This window comes from Cavia porcellus, unplaced genomic scaffold, assembly GCF_034190915.1.
Source record: "Cavia porcellus strain 051 isolate PalLab524CR breed Dunkin Hartley unplaced genomic scaffold, mCavPor4.1 scaffold_19, whole genome shotgun sequence".
In the NCBI taxonomy this organism is placed as follows: domain Eukaryota; kingdom Metazoa; phylum Chordata; class Mammalia; order Rodentia; family Caviidae; genus Cavia; species Cavia porcellus.
Window position 1 is genome coordinate 29,632,302 of NW_026947502.1, and position 23,064 is coordinate 29,655,365.

General features: G+C 44.5%; 1 protein-coding gene across 4 annotated transcripts in view; it reads left to right on the forward strand.

The window, feature by feature from the left end:
* Positions 1–11,056: 11,056 nt before the first annotated feature.
* Positions 11,057–23,064, forward strand: part of Hrh2 (histamine receptor H2) — a 47,314-nt gene continuing 35,306 nt past the window's right edge. The window contains exon 1 of one of the 4 annotated variants that reach the window (XR_010041119.1): positions 11,057–11,250. The gene's annotated coding sequence lies outside the window, so the exon portion shown is untranslated. The other 3 variants (XM_063230807.1, XM_063230808.1, XM_063230809.1) reach the window with 3 other exon arrangements.

Here is a 23,064-nt window from a genome sequence, read left to right on the forward strand (position 1 = left end):
GTCCTTGAAAATAGGGAGAATGAAATGAGAAGACAATAATCATGAGGCTGTTTACTGAATAATTTGCATGTTGTTATGGTTGATACATTGTGTCAAGTTCAGCAGGTTAGAAGTTTAACTGAGAAACTCAACAGGGAATCATTCTTACTTTGTAAACATCCTCATCCTGTGCAAGAGGAGGGCAAAGAGATTTTGTGAGTGCTACACCTGCCGTAGGGGGCGGTGGTCTGCAAACAATAAAGGGAGGAAAAGAGGCTTGTTTTTGTCCTTTTTGCTCTGGCTGCTCCCTTAAAGTGTTGCTCCAGTGCCCTACCACCCTGCCTTGGAGCCAACTGATTATGGACTGAAACCTCCACAAATAGTGAGCTAAATAAACATTTCCTTCCTTCATTTTGGGTGCTGGGTATTTTGGCCCAGCAATGAGAGAAGAGTAACAAAGACATGTGTGCTGCACCATTTCATTTCACAACAGTTCCATGTATCAGGACCCTAACAGCCTCCAGTTTCCAGATGAGGTAATGATAAGCCCAGGGACACTAGGTAACCTGCTCCAAGTCACGGAGTCAGGCAGTGGGATACCTGTGCCCTGAACCCAGATCTGTGTAATTCAACTGCCATGACTGGTGACCACTGGACAGAGTGATATGATAAGATACTGACATCCTTGAGTTAGCTGGAAAGAATGACTCACCCAAGCAATTTTGTTTGGATCATTATTTGAGAGATGATTAATTTGACTATAAAAACAAATTTGAACTGGATTTGATACTTTAATGTAAGACTAAAACAATAAAAATAATGGAAGCAAAGAGGGAAAAGGTGATAAACTTTGGACTGAGCAAGGTCTTTCTCAGCGTATCTTAACGGGTTAGCAATAATAAACAAAAAAACCAGTAAATCTAAACACATTGAAATGGCAAAATGAAAAAATACAATTTGCCAGATACAGAGGAGACAAACCTTGATAGTCAAAAACCTTTTATAAGTCAGTAAGGAAAAGAAGAACATGCTAATAGAAAAATGGCAAAAGACAAGAGCAGGCAAGGAAAAGAGAACTTTAAGTGTTATGGTTTATGTCTAGATGTCCCCCCAAAGCCTCATTTGGTCATAGGGGTTTGTTTTTGTTTTTGTTTTTGTTTTTGTTTTTGTTTTTGTTTTTGTTTTGTTTTGGAGGTGGCTGACTCTAGAGTGGGATTGATTCATAATACAATGCTGAAATTAGGGGTGCTGGGACTAAGAGTGGGTGATTGCTGGATAAGTCCACTGATTGGATCGCTTTGACACCACCCTAATCCAGGTAAACTGAATTCAGTATAAGGGACTGAACAAGGCTTGTCTCGCTCTGTTGTTGCTTTTGCTGTCTTCCACCACCATGAATTTTGCCCCTCCGCCATGTGCCACCCTGCCTTGGAACCAATTGATTATGGGCTGAAACTTCTACAAACTGAAAGCTAAATAAACCTTTGCAACTTTAAGGTATTAGGTGCTTTGTCTCAGCAATAAGGAAAGTAGCTAAGACACTAGGAGAATTTTGGACAAATTGTTGGCCATAAAAGCTGTCCTTCTACAGGACTTGCCATGCTCCGTTGTCAGGCTGGGGATCAGGTAGATGTGCTTATTTGCTGGCAAGAGAAGAGTACAGCAGAAAGTTCATTTTGGGATAAAGCTAGAGTCACCTCCATCAAGTCAGACATGTTCATGAAGGATGCTGTGAAAAGACAAAATGGGAACAATTAAAATGTCTATCAACAGGGAGCTGGCTAAAAATAGTTATAGTTCATCCTCCTAAAGGGATTTCATTCCATGATTAGAAACAGTGAGGTAAATCTTTATATAGAAAAAGATAAAGAAAATTAAAAATATATTAGTGGTTTTTAAAACTATATTTAGAACTTTCGTATTTGTAGTGTATGTATCTGTGTGTTTGAAAATCAAATTCCCCAGTTTGAATCCCAGATTTTACATTATTAGCTGTGTAGCTTTGAGAAAATTGCCTAAGCTTTCAATACTTTAGTTTTCTTATCTACAAAATAGAAAATAATTATATCTTCTTATGTGGTTATTTTAAGAAGTATTAAAACACACAATATTATTAGAATAACACCAAATGCTCAGTAATGGGATAGCCACCACTATGATGGTCATTATCACTGTATTATGATCATCATTACCACTACCACCATCTCCATCATCGTCATCCTCCTTATCATCATCATCGTTACCCATCGGACAAAATGGCAAAAACTAGGAGAGTATATACTGAGTTGTTGTCAGTGTCTCTGAAAGAATTGATTGGGGTGGAGTTTATACTATCATATTTTACTTTATGCATATCAATATTTTGTACAATTTGTATGTTCTATATTTGTTATGGCTTGTATCTAGATGTCACCCAAAGCCTTGTGCAGTCATAGGTGGGCCTTTATCAGAGGTGGCTGGATCTAGAATGTGGTGCTGGCATTGATTCGTGGTGCAATGCTAGGATCAAGGGCACTAGGATTAAGGGTGTGAGTGTTATCTATCCTTGAGTAAGATATAAGGTACAGAAAGAACTGTGGTCATTCCTTGTTGCATTTGATGCGTTCTGCATGACATGAACTGTTTTTTCACTTTGATGCATGTCTGTAGTCCACCCTGCATTGGACTGAAATTGGAGCCAGCTGATTATGTATTGAAACTTCTACAAACTACGAGCTAAATAAACCTCTGCTCTTTTAATTTTGGGTATTGATTAAGTATTTTGCCTCTGCAATGAGAGAAAAGTAACTAAGACATAGTGGACAGTATAAGAAAGCTATGAGATACTTACACCTCTGAGTCAGTAGAAAAGCTGATTAGTAAGAAAGGAGATAAAAATGGAGCAGATGGGCAAGGAAAAACAGAGATGAGGTCCCCAGAGAGTGAATAATTGAGGGAGTAGCTCAAGAAGCTGAATGGATGCTGTTCCTTCTCCCATAAGGCAAAACAGTGATTTGTTTACAGAATCATTGTGTGTTCTTACAAAAACACACTGGCTTTCTTTAACAAACAGACAAACAATTAACCTATTCTAAGTGGGTGTTTTGTACTTTACAATTTAAATGTCCTGATCAACACAAATAACTGATTGCTTTGGTTTAGATCTGAAATGTCTTGCAAAAGACTCTGGTGTTCAGAGATGGAGCTTTGGAAGGTAATTGGATCCCAAGGACACTAACCAAATGGGCCAATCCATTGGGTGAATTCGTAGCTAAATGAGCTATTAGGAGGTAAGGCCTAGTTGCTGGAAGCAGATCACAGAGAGGCCCAGGAGGAAGGCATTTGAAGGGTGTGTCTAATGCTGTCCACAGAACTTTCCTTTCCATAACTCTCTTCCTGCTCTCTCTATTTGGCTGCCATGCTGTTCTCCTCTTGGAGCCAGCAGCCCATGGACTAAAACCTCTGAAACTATGATCCCCTTTAAGAGTGAATGTTAAGTATTTTGTGCCAACAATGGAAAGGTAACTTAAACTCTGATGATTTTTTAAAAATATTCTACTTAGAAACAAAGAATTATAAAGTTAAGCACAGAGATACCAGTTTTCGTCTCTTGAACAGATTGATCAAAGAAAGCAGGAAACAATACCCGTTCATACAGTGTTAGTGAGCCCATATATTTAGTCAACTTTTGCAAGAGCATTTATAATCCATGGACCCACTATCCGTAGATTGGGAAATTTCTCCTTGAAGAATTTTCCCAAGAAAATCTTGAACCAGTTTACAAGGGCAGAAGTTCTGATGATGATGGTATTGATTGTAATGGTGAGACAAGAACAAGCCACCTAGGTGTGCATTAGTAGCTGAAAAGCAAATAAGACACCATGGCAGATAGAAATCCCCATGATACTTGGCTACTGGTTTGTAGGCCTTTGAGTAATGCCATCTTTTTGAGTGTGGACAACATCAGAAATTTGCTGCTAGCTAATAGAATTCTTTCATATTGAATAGGTATCACTTCTTATGATGTTATAACTTTCATTTTGCTAGCAGGTTCTCCATCTTGCTAGCTTTGATGAAGCCAGGTTCTAACTTAAGAACAGCATGATCAAAGGAAGAAATTTATAGAACTTTCTTCAGAGTAGTAGGAAAAGTGATTCCTCAAATCTGTTTTTCCCATTTTGGGAGAATTTCTCAACTCTGACATCTCAGTGGTCAGACTGTTCACATGATAATCGCTAGCCACAATGGAGTCTAGCAAATCTAGTATCTGACTTTTCAGCTACTAGAGTAGGTGAGTAAAAGGTGAACTAAAAGATGTGTAAATCATTGCAGTGACTATTACTGCTCTTTGCATCTACCTGGACCAGGGACAATCTGTCCAAGTCTTCTTTGGCTTGGCCCTGGGCTCATCTCCTGACCCTGACCTTCAAGATCTTTGCCTTGGCTGGATTACCACCTAGACAGGCTTTCAGAGGTCCAGATCAGGGTAATTCTTGGACCTGACTTTCCTTTTATTCTGGATTATTCTTCTCTTACATGTCAGTTATCATGTCCTCCCCATCATAACTCTTCTCTCCCATCCTTGATTCAGAAGATGGATAGTATTTCCTACTCAGTGTATTAATTTGGGTTCTCCAGAGAAGCAGGGTCAATAGAAGGTTAGGGTGTGTGTGCATGAGTGCACGCGTGCATGCACATGTGTGCACATGGTTATGTGTATGCATGTGTCTAGAGAGAGAAACAGATGTTTATTTTTTAAAATTGTATGTAAAAATCCTCATGTAACTAAGAAAGATGTATATCTAAAGTCTTTACAGCGAGGGACCCAGATAAGAGCTAATAATGCAGCTCAAATCCAAATTCTGCTCACAGAATTCCTTCTTTCATAGGGAAGGTGAGTCTTTTTATTCTCCTCAGGTTTCAATTGACTGGATAGGTTCACCTATGATATGAAAGGAAATCTGCTTTGCTCAAAATCCACTGATCTTACTGCAAATTTCATGTAAGAACACTATCAAGGAAATATCCAGAATAATGTCTGATCAACTGTCTAGGCGCTGTGACCTCACAATGAGGTTAACGGAGCCTTTGCAGAGCGTTCAAGTGGCACATCCTTTCTTTCTCTTTCTCCTGCGTGCTTCATACATCATTTTCCTCAAGTTGTTTTTCTTGTTTGAATCAAGAGAAAAGAACTATATGTAGCCAATTAGTGCTGGGTCTTAGAGTTGTAAATCACGTAGCTTTAAAGTAGAAATTGGAGTGGAAGTGAAAGTGGAAATTAGGGTCAATTAGGGAGATGTATCTTACATACCTCTGTATTCGTCCATTTCCATTACTATCATGCATGACCTGAGATAGTCTAACTTGGTAAACAAAAGAGGTTCATTTGGTTTACAGTTTTGTAGGTTCAAGGGAATTGCTTTGAGTATGAAAGAACCCAGCACAGTATGCAGAAGATGGTAAATATGCAAAAATGATGCCATTCCTTCTTGTTAGCTACAACTGAGGACTTGCAGAATTGCAGAGATGCTGGGGAAACACCCAAGTCTAGGTCCCCCACAGCAGCATCAGAGAGATTTGAGCCAACTCAATCACTAGGGATGACCGGTCCTGAGACTCTTCCAGCATCTCTCAAGACTTGTAGCCGTGATGGCCAGGAAATCCTACATCAACACATCCTAACTACAGCCCCAGGTGTCCTTCCACAATCCAGAGCCATCACAGAGCCTGAAGTGAAGATGAGAAACACCCAATGAGAAAAACACCTCACACTCACACAGGGGGTTTTCGTTGGAATTTTCCACAGACCACTTCTTTAACTGTTGTTACTATAATGTGTCAGCCATTATTTTAATTATTGGCCTTGGGGTTCCCCCCATGCCAGTTTCAAGCAATCAGACTCAGCACACATTACTCATTACAAAGAAAGCATTTTTTTTCTTTTTAAAAATGTTTCCTATTTGAGTCAAATAGTGGCTTGGGTTTCCTCAGAACACAAAGGTCCCTCTACCTTCCCTTGCAAACAGCTTCTCTGTGTTTCCTCATAGCAAAAAGGACTTTTGGTTTTTGGGTCCCAAACCCCCTTAGTTGCCCCAATTCTGGTTATAACTAGCACTGATGATGAAACTGCTTTGCAGCATCTAAAGTTTTTTGGATCCAGTACAGAACTGGACATTTTTAGAGCTGGAAAAAGTTGCAAGTGCCATGGTGATCAGCTGGTTGGCCAATCATGAATTGCTTCCAGCAATAACTTTACAGTGCATGAAGGATAATATTACCCTACTTTCCTTCAGGGCTCTGATGTATTTAGGACAACATCTACTCACCTTACCATTTCCTACAACATGGGAGCTGCATCAACTCCATCTTTTACCATCGTCTCTGCCCTTCATACACTTCAGCCATGCTCATCCATGTTCCTAGTCAAGAGAAACCTTGATCCTACCTCAGGACATTTGCCCTTACTGTTCTTTCCAGGATGCTGCCCTGGTTGATTTTGTACGCCTGACTTAGCATAAGAATGTCACACGCTCAGAAAAACCTTCCTCAGCTACCACCTCCAATCAATTACATTACATCATTTCAATTCTCCAGAGCACTTATTTTCAGTTAGCATTATCAGATTTGTTTTATTTCCCTCTAATAGAGTATTCCCTGCTTATCTTGTTTATCACTGTATCTCAGAGTAGACTCAGTGCCTAACACATACACAGTAGATGGTCAGCATACATTTATGGAATGAATAAATAAATTTAATATCTTCTGTTTAAAACTCGTGTGTCATCCAAACGCATCCAGACATTACTATTATGCTCATTCTATAATCAAGAAAATGGGTCTAGGGGCCGGGGATATTGTTCAGCAGCATAAGCACCTGCCTGGCAAGCACAAGGTCCTGAGTTCAATTCCCTGTACCAAAAAATAAAAAGAAAATAGGGTCTCCATAACTACTTATGTAGTTTGTCATAGCTGCATAACAAACCACCTCAGACTGCCTTAACTTAAAACAAGGGTGTGTCCTCAGTTCTATGGGCTGGGCTCGTCTCAGCGCACTTGTGTGAAAATCTAGCTAGCAGGGCGGCTGTGACAGCTAGGATAGCCAAGCATCTCTCACCAAGTGATCTTTCATCCCAGGCATCTGCACAGTGTGGTAGTCCCAGTTCCGAGAGGGGGAAAACTCAGACTGCAAGGTCTCTGGAGGCCTGAGTAGCAGACCCACACATCATTTCTGCTGAATTCTCCTGGTCACTCCAAGCTACCACTCCTGACCCAGATTCAAGAGGTGAGACACAGACTATCTCTTCAGCTGCCCCAATGCTGAACTGTCATGGCCATCTTGGAAAACCCATGATGACCAGTGCTGGAACCAACCTGACTGAGCCTATAACTCAATAAGGCAGGTCAAGGGCCGTGTCACCCAGCAGCAAAACTTTCCATCACATGTCCACTGGGGGCTGACTGGGCATTTGAGGCTTGGATCTGAGACCGTAATCAAGGAACAAGCTCTCCTCCCTGGAACATTGCCTGAATTACCTTATAGGCAGAAGGGGAAAGAATATAATCCCAAAGCCTCTGCCGAGAAGGGACACAAATCATGTGCACCAAAACATCCATAGCCAGACATACCATCGATTTGGCATCTTCTAACAAGTGGGCCACTAAATTTACATAGATGGTGAGCCCACCCATCACAGAGGTTATTTTCCTCTTCAGTCCCTTTTGAAAATGGTGTTTTTAAAATTAAATTATCTTATTCTACCTCTACCATGAATCCAAGAGTTGCTTTCTCTCATCTGTTCTCTCTGCCTCCCCTTCCTAGGCTTTCCAGCCGCCCCTGTCTAGGGTCCTGCAGTAGCCCTCCCGCTGGCCACAGGTCCAAGCCATGTGTGTCCTCAACACCTCCCAAGATATGATTCCTGCCGCCCCTACAGCTTGTCTCTGCACATTCTGTTCCTAGAACCTCAGTCCACAGCCCTGCTGAATGGGCAGCAAGCACTTCCTGAGTGCCGTGGCCCTTCCAGATCTTGGTGCCTGGTTCTGGGCCATTTCTGCTTGCATGAAGAATGCTTCCTTTCTTCCCCACCTGGGGAAATGTTACTTTCCTGTGATGATTTGCCTATCAAGTGTAGCTGTTCCTCAGTATCTGTGGGGGATTGGTCCCATACCAAAACCCCAGGATGCTCAAAGCCTTTCTACAAAATGACATAGTATTTGCATATAATCTATACAATTCCCCCACATATTTTAAATCATTTCTACATTACTTTAATACCTAATCCTATGTAAATGTGGTATAAATGGTTTTACTATATTGTTTATGTTCCCTGGGGGCTGGTTGGGGATTTGGGACGTCACAAGGGAAAATGTTTGTAAGTGTCTAAGACAGAGAGATGCCCTTATTTTCAATCTGTTGCTGACTGAATCCTCAGATGCAGACACTGCAGATATGGGAATCCAATTGTAATAGCCTTTCTGAAGACAATTCTCTTTTTCCCTTCAGACAATTAACTTTTTAATTTTCTAAACTTCTTAATTATAGCACTTACTCATTTACTCAGTCAAGTAACATTTATTGAGCATCTCCTAAGTGCCAGCTATTGTTTTAGGCTCTGCAAAGACATGGCAAAAACCACACAAGGCGAGACTGAAAACTACAATGAATGCACAATATTTTAAAGGTTTATTACAATGAAAAGCTCATTTCCATTTATCCCCCTTCAAAATAGTTACCCTTCACTATGAACATGCTTATCCCATCGTTCTTGCCACTTGCTGAAGCAGTTCTGAAAATCCTCTTTCGTGAATGTCTTTTGCAGTACTGTCTTGGCTGCCTCAATGTCCTGAATCTATTAAAGTCGCTTACCATCCCTGGTCTTTTGATGGTGGGGAAGAGATAAAAGTTCTGATCAATAAAGCAGAGGAGGAGATACTATAAAATAGTTTTAATGAGACAGCCTTTCTGCTGGGTGGTACTTGGCAGCAGAATTCACCATATTTTTTTGTCACACCTCATGAAGACACACACAAAAGAATCATTTCAGACTGAGTCAGGAACAAGGGGGTGTGTGGCTCAAAGTTAGGGGTGATTTCAGGAGGATTAATGTCAATGTGTCTTCTACTGTATAGAAAAATGGAAACATTCACCCTATATTTTTGTCACTTCTCATAGACAAGGCCCCTGTATTCTAGCGAGGTAAACCAGAAAGCATGCAAACAGATGAATAAACAAGATAACTTTGGACAACGATAAATGCGCGCATTGTGAAGAAAGGCGGCTGTGAAAAATACTGTGGTGCACCATATTTGACTTTATTCTCTTCCAAAAAAAAAAGTAATAAGAACTAAGGAGTAATAAAACCCAAAATGTGTAAATTTTGTTGTAAAAAAGAGAGGGAAAAAAAGTGCACCAAAGGATACAACTGCAAGTGTGTTTAGGGGTGTTAAATAGCTGACCATATTAATGTTTTTGGTTGGATCATTGAACACAGCTGTTTGCAGTCTCACTGTTTGAATGTCCACTTTGTATGCTTTGATACTGTGACTTGAGCAACTATCTCTAAGATGATAATGTGTAATCCATTAACTGGTGATTTCTTACTTTTTTTTTTTTTTTTTTTTTGTAGTTCTGTATTACTTGTACCCTTACACCGCTTTGTTTTGTTTTGTTTTTTCTCTTTTTCCTTTTAAATAAAATTTAAAAAAAAAAATACTGTGACGCAAAGGTGGCTGCTTTAGATGAGCTGGTTAGAGGTGGCCTCTCGGAGGAGGCGAGGCCCAGGCAGCATAGCAAAAGTTAAGGAAGAACGGTTCCAGCAGAGGGGCCACCTGGTGTGAATGGCCTGTGGTACACAACAGGAACAGGGAGGAAGCTATTGTGATTGAGACCCATCGAGGTAGACAGGGATTGGTGAAAGATGAGGCTGGAGAAACGGACCTTGCCAATCATGAGGCCTTCTGAGCAGTCACAGCTAACAAGAAATCTTGAGAGGTTACAAGAAAGGGAGGGACTGGGAGGCGCGGTTTGATTCACAGTTTTTAGAGTGCGCCTGTAAATTGCAGGTGAACAAGTGAGATGTCCCGAAGACCACCTTGGAGGCTCTCGTATTTATTCCCAGATGATGGTGACATGGCCACACAACAGATAGCGTCACTGGAAACAGACAGCAAGAGCGCAGAACTGAGCCCTAGCACCAGGCAGTAGAGACAGGGGCTTACAAAGTGGATCAACGAGTGGGAATATATGTTTCAAATTTATGTCCTGCCCGACCTTCTTGCAAAAGCTTTTTCCTTCTTCTCCAGCCTTTCGCAGAAATCCCCTCCATGTAACATGTTCCCCAAGCCCCCGGGAGCCCCCCTCTGAACCTCTGTCTCCCTTTTGATGGCTGGCAGGATGCCCCAGTCGGCACAGTGCTCTGCCCAGCCAAGCACTGACTGAGATCTGAGCAGGCCGCACAGGGGCCCAGACATCCTGACTTTTAGAAGAGGTTTCTCGCCTGAGCTTCCACTTTCTCATCTGGAAGGTGGGAGTTATTTTCCCTATCCAAAAGTTTCTTTTCTCAGGGCCCACTTCCTTTCTATGCCAGCTGCAGCCACCGCCCCCCTATCCTTCCTCCTCCTTCGACTAGAACAAATCCGCCCCAGAATTTTTAAATTTTTAAAAAGTTTTTTTCTTTAATTAATAACTCCTAGACTAATTCATTTCTACATGCCCTTTATCCTCAGGCTTTCTGTTTTCAGGTTTCCAAATTTTATTTCTCAGAATTAACCAGGTCCAGCGGCTGAGTCCTGGGCATTCTCGGTGAGATACCACCTATGACTGGGTCTAGTGCCCTTGACCCTCAGGGCAGGCCAGAGGCCAGCCTGGGTCACAGCTGGGGTGCTCTCCACGCAGCCAATGTCTCAGTGGACACTGAGTCTGAGGGGAAAGGCGTCAGAAAAAGGAAAGGAGCTTGTGGGAGAGAATGAAGGAGATGGAGAGTGGGGAGAGTGTGTGGGTGCATGTGCGTGGGAGAAGGAGAGAGCAGAGAGAGGGAGGGAGAGAAAGGAGGGAGGAAGGGAGGAGAGAGAGAGAGAGAGAGAGAGAGAGAGAGAGAGAGAGAGAGAGAGAGAGAGAGAGAGAGAGACAGCGCTGGAGAGAAGGAGCAGCGGCAAGCTAGGAGGAGCAGCGAGTGGGGGCGGAGACGAGGAAGTGGGTGCTAGGCGCGGGCTGTGCGCGCAGCTCGCTCCATCCCTGCCCGGGGCGCAGCAGGCTCGGGCGCGGGGCCACTGCCCGCGCAGCAGCAGCAGCACCAGGTAACGCGGCCGCAGCTTCCCTCTGGGCCTCGGCCCGGGTGGGGTCGTGGGTGGGCGGGCGCTGCCTCCGCTTCCTGCCCCTGGATCCTGTGGCCGTTGTGGCCCCGTCCCCAGTTGCAGCTGGGGCCCCACTGCTTGCTCCTGGCGTCTGACCTTTGAGCGAGCGCCTCGCCTGTAAGCCTCAGTTTCCTTCTTTGCGACCCTCGCGGATTCTGCCCGCCCCAAGGGGGCGTTGCGATCAAGGAAAGCAGCCTGAGCCCGCGCCGGTGCAAGAGATGTGAGGTGCGCCTTTAGATTCCCTGTGCCCGCAAGGTAGGTGTGGAAAGTCCACTGGCGCCCGAACATTCCCTGCTTTGTCCCTGGTCTGTGTGGTGGCATTTTCTGAGATGCTTCTGCGGAGCGCAGAGGGACTCTGCTTTAGGAATGAATGCCAGTCGAAGGCCTGGGGCTGGTGGAGAGAGGTCTTCTAGGTTTTCAAGCTGCTGCCTTATGCCCAGGAGCAAGAACCAAGCACACCTGGGGGACTTGGGGACAAGGATTCCCCAGCAGGGTGAGTGGGGCAGGTGGCCTCAACTCTGAATCCCACCTGGGTTGTTTGACCTTGAATCTTCTCCCGTTCAGGTAGGTTGTGAGGATAAGGGGGCGGGAAGGAAGGTGCCTGTGAGGTGTCCCACCCTAACTTGGGTGGCCTGAGACTCTGACCCATAACTGTTTCCTAGGAACTCATTTGTAGCGTCAGGTCCCTTCAGTCTCCCTTCCTGGAAATGGACCATGGGAAGGGTGAGCGGTCAGGGTGGAGGGGACAGCAAACACGAAGCAGGGCCTGGGGGTTTAGCATCCTGATACCCACCCTGGATGTACACCCTCGGGCTGAGGCTTCTCTAAGATATGACATCTTTCTGGGAGCAGTTTCTGTCAAACCTCAGTTTTCTTATTTGTAAGAGGAAGTTATTAATTCCTGCCTACTGGTGAATTCCGGGTCTCTAAAGGTTATAAAAAGTAATTGAATAGATTACATTTCTTGATACTGCTTATCTTGGGATAGAAGGAGAATTTGAAATAATGAAAAAGTAACCTTTCTGGAGTAGATGTTCTGTGCTGGCCTGGTACTAGATTCATTATGTATACAGTGGTGGCTACAGTCATGGCAGCAATCCTGGGGAGCTAGTGCTATTCAATCCCAATTTACAGATGCGGAAACCAAAGTAAGTGACTTCCACATGGTAGGAAATGCCTGCTGTAGGATGAGACCAAGGCCTGCCGTGATTCTGGAGTGCTTCTGACACTACCTTACCCATCTCAAAATATGGCTAAGTAAAATGCATAGATTGGTGCCTGGTACCTGCCATGTGGCCTGATCAGCATTGGTTTTGGGGCCATGTATAATTTCTACATAATCACTGGGGAAGTGAACCCACAGATTGGCAGTGGGATGTGGGTACCTTTGCCAAGCAGTTTCTCTAGGGGTCTGTAAGGAGGAAGGAAAGTTACTACTTACTACCACACAGGAAGCTGAGAGCTGGCTGATTTACCCCAGCCCAGCCAGCCAGCTCCTCCATCATCCTGTCCTGGCTAATCTCTTTGTTAGTCCCAGCTTTCACTGATTCTCCTGGATTTACTGGCGGGAACTTTTCTCTCTCTGTCCTAGGTTGATGACTCATTAAACTGACCCTCCCTCTTGACATATCCAAGTGGAAACAAGGCCAGCTGTGGTCCTTTTCCACCAATAGCTCAAGAAGGAAAAATAAGATTAAGGTCCATTCCTAAGAATTTAGTTCATCCTTGGAAAAGAAATCCCTAATGATGGGGAAGAAGCCTTCTCGGAAAGCCAGAAAGGTTCTTTTGCCAAAAATGTTTTAAAAGGAGAGTACATCTGTATGAAATGACAGGAATATAAACAAGACTGCTCTCAATGGCCAAGATACTCATCCACAGGCAGCACCTAAAGATCCAACAGTAGGGACAGCCATGTGGCTATGGGAAAGGGGAGGCTTTTCATGAAAGTGAGCGTTTCATGTGCATTTGCATATATATGGCATGGTCCCAAATTTGTGACAAGGGCTTAGGAAAAAAGACAGGGCAGAAATAGGCTAGAGAAGGTTAAGAAGGTCGCCTGTAGATGTTAGGATTATGGTAGACATGTTCCCTGGGCTGGAATGGGATGGAATGAGCTGGGATGGAATGGGATGGAATGGGATGGGATGGGATGGTTCCTAGTGCTGTGGTCTTGCTGACAGAAGGGAGACAGGCAAGGTACGTGTGGCTCAAGAGACTGAACTAGCTCTAAAAGTAGTGTTTGCCAGATTGAATTTTTCACCATTTTCTTGTCTTCTGTCTTGTCCCCTCCAATTCTGATCCATCCTTTATCTCACTGTCAGTTTGATAGTGCAGATCTGAGAATGTTTCTCCCCTCTCAAAACCATTCCTACATGAGTTAAGTTCAGAGTCCTTAGACTGGATTTAGGCATGTGCGGCTCATCAGGCCTGGTCTCTGTCCTTTCCCATCTGCAGTTATGTCACCCTACCAAGTGTCCACTGCTCCGTCTACACACATCTAAACCCTGCTGACTGCATTAACATGGTCTTTCTCACCTCTTGGGCTTTGCACTTGCAGATTCCCTTGGCTGCAAGGCCCTCTTCAGCACATCAGTCTTCTTTCTACCCTACTTTCCTCTAAGATTCTACCGAAACCATCTGTTCTGGAGACCCTAAGCTTACAGATTTGCTTCTCCTGCAGGACTCCCTGAAGATGGGAACAACAGAACCCACCTACCCTCCTCTCTCGCACCCAGACAGTGGCACAGGCAGGCCTGTTAGTGATAAGGATACCTCTGTGTTGAGGCCTAGTGGGCCCTTGAGAAAGAAGAAAGGATACTTAACTAGTGAAACAACAATATCTTTAAAGATCTTTTTTTATTTTTGGTACTGAGGATCGAACTCCCAACCTTGCACTTGCCAAGCAGGCACTGTGCCAATGAGCTATATCTGACTTTTGCTGCATTCCTGTGTGCTCACAATTACCCTGTGAGATAGGCACGATCTATGTCCTCTATTTCAGAAGAGAGACCAAGAGTCAGACACATGCAGCGACTTGCTGAGGTCACACAGGATTCAGACCTTGATGGTGGAAATCCGGATCCTATGCTCCTTGCCGGAGTCAGGGAGCGTGGACAGTGCAGCCAGCCACCACCGAGGCCCTGTGAGAAGCACACTGCATTGTGCAGTGCAGAAACGACTGTATGGTGACCCTGAAATGTTAAGCTTTGCCCTGCGTGTTGGGGGCGCCAGTGTACGGGGAGCTCACAGACGCTAGGCCAGTACCGCACAGGAAAAGGCCGGAGATGCTGCTGCACATGCCACAGTCTACCTTGCAGCCCCTTCCTAAAACAGCAAAGAAGGACCCTGTCCGAAATGTCATCAGAAACCCCAGATGAGCACTGAGCACCTCCTATGGTCTGGGGACTCTGTTGGCCATCAGGCCTCCCCCTTCTAAGCTGTCCCCACCAACAACCAGGGTGGTCTTTTTTAAAAAGCAACATAAAATTTACCAATTTACGGTGCTTTTTAGGATCTTTTCAAAGTTGTGCACCCATTGCTACCGTGTAATTTTAGGACATTTTCGTTATCCCAGAAATAAATCCATATACAGTAGCAGTCTCCCCCATTCAGCTCCCACACCTCCCATTCATCATTGTACTTCCTATCTCTGTCTATTTTCCTACTCTCGACATTTCATATAAATGGAGTCATGCAGTGTATGGTCTTTGTGATTGTCTTCTTTTACTTAGCATAGTTTTCAGGATGCGCCCATGTTGTATCATGTATCAATACCGCATGTCTTTTTAAGGCTAAAAAATATTCTATTGTGTGATGAATTCTGTACCATATTTTATTTATCCATCCATGAATTGGTGAGCATTTAAGTTGTTTGTATTTGGGGACTATGATGGATAATATTGCCTGATCACCTGCGTACGGGCCTTTCTAGGGAGCTAATCCATTCAGTTCTGTTGAGTCTATACCTAGGAACAGAACTATGAGGTCATATGGTAATGCTGTGTGTGAACTTTAGAGAAATTGCCAAACTGTGTTCCAAAGCAGTTGCCCCATTCCTACCAGCAGTGTACAAGGGCTCCAGTTTCTCTGTGTTGTCTCTTGGATCACAGCCCTTCTGGTGGGTGTGAAGTGGGTATCGCTGTGGCTTGGATTATTTGCATTTTCCTGCTGGTGAATGAGTTTGGACTCATCCGTGTGCTTGCTGTTTGGTGTCTTCTTTGGAGAATGGCCTACTCGGGGGCAGAGTCATCTGTGCTGTGTGCCTTGCATAAAATGAGGCAATCTCCATACACATCCACAAGGCCCCAGCCATCAGGCACTGCCCTGGCCTTGGCTGCATCTCTGCTCATTGCCTCTCTAGCCTCTGCACTTGCTGCTTCCTGTGCACAGCTGTCCTAGGGCCAGCCTCAGAGCAGCCTTCTCTCAACTTCAAGAGCCACCCCTCAGACCCTCTCTAGCACATCTCAGAGTTTCCTACAGTCACTTCTTCCTTCCTGATAAGATCTTGAAGACCCAGGCTCCAGGTCTGACTACAGCTTTCTCTTACTGTGTGAACCTAGGCAAACCACTTCCTCTCTCTGGGCTTCAGCCAGTCCCTCAGGAAACCATAGGGGGCCAAGGCTGGCCCATCTTAACGGGCCTTTCCAGCTCACCCCTTGTTCAATACTGTGTGACAGCCAGGAGACCATGGGTCTGGGACTGTCACAGTGAGCGGAGAGTGGTCAAAGCTAAGTTGGCCCTGAATGAGATCAAATGTCCCCAGCCCCTTGGGAACAGACCTTGAAGGTAGGGCCTTGGTCAGAGCTCTACTAAGAACTGGAGACTTTGGTTACTTTGAGCTCCAGAATTTCCCACTTGTCCTGGTACAGTAATCTTGTAACCTCCAAAGCCTCTCTGGATATCAGTCGTTTATTTCAGTTATTCAGCAAATACTTATTCCAGTTATTCACCAGATACTTGCTAAATCCTGCCTTTTGTTTAGTCCTGAGCAGTGCGCTAAAAACACAGAGACAGGTGAATTTAACAGCTGCCAAAGGAATTCGGTACAGAGGAGAAGACAGGTATGTAACCAACAGGAGATGCTATATGAGGCGTGCAGCCTTTCAGCTACGTACAGATCTCGCAGACTTGAGCACCCATGACCCATGGCATCACCATCCAAAGAATTGCAGAATGGGTGTGGAGGTGCTACAGGTAGACAGAGAGTGTTTGGGTAGAGCAGGTGGAGAAACAGCATGAGCAGAGACAGTGCAAACCTCAGGTGTGCATGCGACATTGAGAACAATTACATTCCTGGGCAATGAGCAATAGTAAAGAAGGGCAAATCCTCACTGACTTTGACCTGTAGGCTCTGGGGACAACAAAACCAATTTTCAGCCCTGGATAAAAGTGATCAGGTTTTGCATTTTCTAAAGACAGCACAGAGGAGGCAGGGGAAGAGCAAGCAGATTGCTGGAGAACAGCAACCTGGTCAGAGTACCCTGGAGCACCTTCAGCAGGGATGAAGACCAGAACATCGCAGCTGGAAAGAAGACAACCAGTTCAAGAGCCGCTAGGGATGTTTAATCACCTGAAGGAGGTGTGAGCTGAAGGCAAGGATGGGATCAAGTACTAGAGTTAATGAGAGGACACAGGAGAGGAGAGGTCTGGGTCCAGACCCAGGAATCTGGATATGAAAAGAACAGAAAGGTGCGAACACGAAGAGTTAAAAAAGGAAAGCAGTGGGAGTCCGGGTGCCTGGAGGACAGAGGATGGGAGGGGAAGCTAAGGCTGGAAAGAGGTAGCAACCTGGGGCCCTGTGAGAGCCCAGGGGCAAAGCAGCTATATGTCACTTTCACATGCACAGTGCTCAGTACCCAGGAGAAAGCCGTCATTAGGGTGAAGCTGCTCTCTAGGGCCAGAGTTGGGTGTGTGTCAGCCTGATTTTCAAACAGGAGGAGGTGGATTTCCTCTAAGAAATTGGCCAGTGAGTTTGATCCCAATCTGAAACAGAAACCAGGGAGAAGCCGTCAGAAACGAGAAAAGTCAGTGCTGGGAGTCCACCTAGCTCTGCAAGAGCACACTGAGATCAGAGGTCAGACTGGCAGCCTGCAGAGGAGTTTAGCAGCGCCCATAAGATGTTTAAATAATTGGTAGAAAAATTAGGGCATTTTATTTATTCATTTATTTACTTGGTACCGGAAATCGAACTCAGGACCTTGTACTTGCTAGGCAGGTGCTTATGCTGCTCAGCTATATCCCCAGTAGGACATTTTAGTTTAAAGCCAGACAGGTTCACATCACATTGAGATTTCCACCTCCTCTTGAAAAATGTGGCAATTTGGTGGCTCTGGGGATATGGTGGCCATGGCGGTGTAGTGCCCACCACCCTGGGTATGGTGTTACACAGCCTGCCTCATCTTACCTGCTTGCTCAGGCTCCCTGGCGTTGAGGTTCCAGACTGCAGCACCCTTTTGTCCATGCTGATATCTGGATCTGGGTCAGAGAGAGCCTTTGCCCTGACATCCCCAAGCTGTGCTCCTGGAAGCATCAGTCTCAAGGGAGGCCCTGTGGAATTCCTGCCATCCACGGTGCCTTCAATCACAATGCTCCATGGTGGATTGTCTGCCCACAGTGGAAAAGCCAGTTTTTAGGACTCAACCTTGAACTCCAGCTCAATTCCTTTCATGAAATTGCACCTTAACAGCCATAGCTCATTTATGAAAATGCTGTCTTCTAAGGCTTTCTTAGACGGTTGTGTTTTTTCATTTTGCTTTTTAAATAGGTAAGACTTTCACGTTGTTCAAAAATACAGCATGCATGGGGCTGAGGACTTAGCTTAGCGGCACAGTGCCTGCCTGGCAACTGTGAGGTCCTGGGTTTGATTTCTAATGCTACTTCCCCCAGCAAAAAAAGACAGCACACAAAGGCACACAAAAAAACACCTTCCTCCCCACTGTCCCATCTGCCTAGTACTCACTCTGCAACCAGGTGGATGTCACTTTTATTATCTTGCTGTGGGATATCCTTCCAGGTTTTATTTACAAACAAAAAGAGTGCTTCTCCCTTATCTGCAGGGAAGACATCCAGAAACCCTCAGGGAATGCCCCAAACCAGCAACAGAAAAGACTCATATATTTTTCCTATTCATATATGCCTATGATATATTTTAATTTATAAACCGGGCACAATAAGAAAATAACAACTAGTGATAAAGTAGAATAGTTATAACAATACACAATATAATAAAATACACAATATAATAAAATTACCAGCATGACTACTTTTGTACTTTGAGGCCATTATTAGATAAAATAAGTGTTGCTTGAACACAAGCTCTGTGATACCAGGACAACTGATATGATAACCAAGATGGCTACTAAGTAACTAATGGGTGGGTAGAGTATACAGTGTGGATACAATAGACAAAGAAATGTTTTACATTCTGGGCAGGACAGATGAGATTTCATCTTGCCACTCACAATGGCTTAAGAATTGGTTAATTTCTGGAATTTCTTTTAACCTTTAAGAACTGTGGTGGGCCACAGGGGAAACAACACCACAAATAAAGGACTACTATATTTTATTTGTATTCCTATTATATTCTCATTTTTGGCCCACATGGGTGCATATTATCTACACTATTCTACACCGTACATGTTTTTCAGTCACTGTAGAATTAACTCACAATGTAGAAAAATTTGAAAAAAGAAATGTGTAAAGGAGACAAATAATAGTGGTATTGGAAGCAAAGAAAACCACTATTAGCATGCAGTCTTTCCAGACATAAATTTTAGTTGTTGTTTTCCCCCTGTATATTAATAAGGTAGGAGCTGATTGTTACAATCATTCTCTCTACGTAACCTGAAGTCTGCTGGTTTTTAGCTGAATGTAAGAATTTTTCATTATTATATAGTTCCAAAATGTGATAGCAACAGCCATAGTATTTTTACAGGAAATAATTTACTCAGCCATTTTTCTTATGAATCTAGAAAGGTTATTTGCCACGCTCAGTATTGTTGACAACACAGATGACCCTGCAGGGTTTTGTATACGTGGACCTGGATTGAGTGAGGGCCTACAGAAAGGAAATCCAGAAACAGAGAAGCCATGGTTCAGTCTCCCAGAGCAGAATCCAGGCAGCCCAGGCATGCCGTGGGGATAGGGAAGCTGCTGAGAACATTGCTGAGAGAGGGACATGGATGAGGTCCTAGAAAGTGAAGCGGCAGGGTAGGACACACATAGTGGGAATATGGAAGAAGGTAGGGGCCACACCAGGGCCAAGCATTATGTCAAGCACTTGTGCATCACCCTGTGTGAACCCAGTAGGGCTTGACACACTCTGGCCTGTTTGCTCCCCATAATAGCCAGGTAACCCGCATGGGGACTATTGTGATTTCTATTTCTCCAGATGAGGGATGTGAGGCAGAGAGACCCTGAGCCTCTGCTCATCTCAGAGCTCAGAGGGGACCAGGATGTAACCCCGGCTGCTGGCTCTGGAATATCCTGGGTTGTAACATTTTGGAAGCCCCTGAACACCCATGAAGTTGAGATTATTATCCTCTTTTGGTAGAAAGCAAAATTTGGGCCAAAAAAGAGTAACATCCTCAAATTGCTCTCAACTGATAAGGAGCAGAACAAGGAGCAGAACCCTCTGCAGCTGCTAGGAAGGATGCTTTGTTCTTCTAGAACCATGAGGCTAAGTGAAGGTGGGTGAGGGGCTGAAGACAGTGCTATTCTGAGGGCAGACAAGGGTCAAATCATGTGCCTGCTGGAGCACAGCGAAGGTGAAGGGCATTCAGATCAGTGTAGGGAGGAGGTGTAAAGGTCATGGGCAAAGTTGTACAAACCCACAAAGGACAGGAGGAGAAGCGGGAGAATGGGATTTCCCCAGAACAGAATAAATGGTAAACCATGGGTAACGTGGGAACTGCTCATGCTGAGTGGCTCATGCAAACATTCCCAGAGCAGACCCTGCTCTGTCACCTATGTCCCAAGGGTACACAACAGTGGAGAAAGAGTACGATGGGCCACTGCCTTCCCTTTCCTCAGACCAAATGGTGTTTTAATATTTTCCAGTTATCTTCCATCCATTCCTTCCTGCCACATGCATTTTTGTTTGTTTCCTTGAGTATTTTAAAATCAGTCCATGTAGGAGCTGGGAGTGCAGGTCTGTGGTACAGTGCAAGGTTCTCAGTTAGGTCCCCAGCACAGGGAAAAAAAAAAAAGACATGATAATCAAGCACTTTACTAGTAAGGATTGATCATTTTACTAATAAGGATTTGAATATCAGTTTCTAACTGGTGAGTATCTGACCACCTTTCCGTTTCTACAGCTAACAAAATTGCACAAAGAAATCTAGTTCCTTAATCTAATTAATCCAGTCCACAGTCTGATTGTCTCAGATGCCTTTATTACCCTATGGCTGTGTTCAAATCAGGTTGCAAACCAGGTCATGTGTGCCATTTAAACATGAGGTCCCTTGAAAGGACCCTTTAGCATATTCAAAAAAGCAGTAGGGTTCTGCTAAAGGCACACTGTCTTTTCTTGTCATGGCCTGAGCAGAATCTTAAAGATCAGACACTCCTGCATTTTGACGGGGATTTTCTAGGCAGCCTGAATTCCGCTAGCTCAAGAGCCACTCCCGCAAGGTGACAAACTCTGATGTCATGAAGGCCAGGCTGTTAGCATCGCTGCATGGTGTCACTGCCTGGTGGGTCTGTTCCTTAGTAGAGGTCTCATAGCCCCAAACTCTAACCCAGAAGTAGCAGTTATCAGTGTGAACCAGGGCTATTTTTCATGCATGAAGCTTCACCTCCCTCTATGATGGTGGTCTAGCCCAATAACCCCATCAGAAGTTAAATTCTGTAAGTCAAAAATGCATTTACTTCAGCTAACCTACCACATACCATAGCATAATCCAGCATGCCCTAAACACACTTAGAAGACTTACATTAGCCTACAGCTGGCAAAGTCATCTAATACAAAACCTACTTTGTAACAAACTTTTGGATATCTGAGATGTTTTATTGAATACATTCTGAATATGGAAACAGAATGGTTGTATGGATATAGCTTTTGCAGCATTGTAAAGCTGAAAACCTTAAGTTGAATCATCACTATTAGAGACCATCTCTAACTAAACATCTAGATTTTCAATGAAATCTCCTGATAGTTAGATATTGTTTTTTTTTTTTAAAGTTCAATAGCATTGTTTAAACCTGACAACACTCTTTGGTAGCTGAATTCATTCTGTGGCTATAGATGTCACCATAGCATCCAAAATTTTGAAAACTAAGGGCGATGGAAGTTGCTAAAAGTGAATGGCGCCCCATGTTGAAGATAATCAAAGAGAAGCAGCCTGGTCACTCATTGGAATCCTGGACACAGATTGCTGCATACTCAGCAATAACTGTGTTATTTCCTGTCCTCAGTCCTATTAGCAGATGATTCAGAGATCCCACAACCCATCTACCATCTCCCCCCGCCACCCCCACCCCCACCCCCACCACACACACACTTTTCTCTCTGACCAGCACTGTGTCTGAGATCACTGCCATAGTGCCATAGTTAGGCTGCAAATGCAGTCCCCTGCCTGGAGCACAATCCCCAAGACCCTAAAGCCCTCAGGCCATTTTGAGAGACTACGTAATTCAGATTTCAGCACAGTCCTTGCCCCTACCACTGGCTGAAAGACCTGCCACATCAGGATGGCAAAACTCCCTTCCAGGTGAATAGCTGTCTGGCCTGGCTCATAACTTATTTGGAAAGCCTGGCTGAACTTGGGTCTGTCCTAGTGCTTCTGGACTTCATGTGTATAGGACAGTGGGCAAATGCACACAGAGTCTTCAGCAGCCTGGCAACCATCCACAGAAAAGCAAAGAATAGCATCTGTGGTGTAAGTGCCACACAGTGACAGATGTCATGAGTGCCAAGCACAAGATGACCAGAATGCGTAAGCAGGCTCTGACCTCTGCTGAAAGGGCTGGGTAGTGATGGGGTGATGCTTATGGAAAGTAAAATACTGGTCTGGCTAGCAGCCTCTGGGGAGGGGACAGCGAAATTGGGGTTCATTTTAGAAAGGTTGTCAGGAGCCTGACCTCCGGCCAGTTTAGCAGCTTTCTCAGAAAGCAGAGAGAGGTTAAGGGAGAGAGTCTTCCAAAGGTCTACTTTACTTGAAACCCCAAGTTCATACAGCCTGGGAGCACTCAGGCTCCAGATCTTTAAATACTGTCACTCCTACTCAATCATTACCTGCTTCCTTATGGTCACCTCCACCACCTGTACAACCGCAGTCACAGAAAGGTGAGCCTGAGCACTGCAGCAGCCCACTGACACCATCTCTTCTTCTTCTCCAGTCTCCCTGCACCACCATCCTGTGACAGAGCCATTCCCTGCCTTCTAACCTCAGTCCAGGCCCCCTCACCTTAAAGAGGTCCAGGACTCACCTTGATTGCACCCTAGCATTCCAGCTGTTACTGGTGGGCATCCAGGTTACCTCTCCCCACTGACAACCTTGGTTGGGCACCATGGCTCACAGGAAGATTGGAACTTCAAATTAGTATTGCTAAGAGAAGACAGCAGAGTGCCCATAGGGCACAATGCCAACTATTGATGCTAAAATGCTCCTGACTCTGTCCAGGTGACTTTCTCATTTCATCTTCTCAATGTTGCATGCCATGGTATTATGCCCACTTACAGATGGACAAGCCATCTTCCCCAGCATTCAATGTCTCATCTAGCAGCAGAGTGAAGCAGCTGCTAAGCCAGCTTGTAAA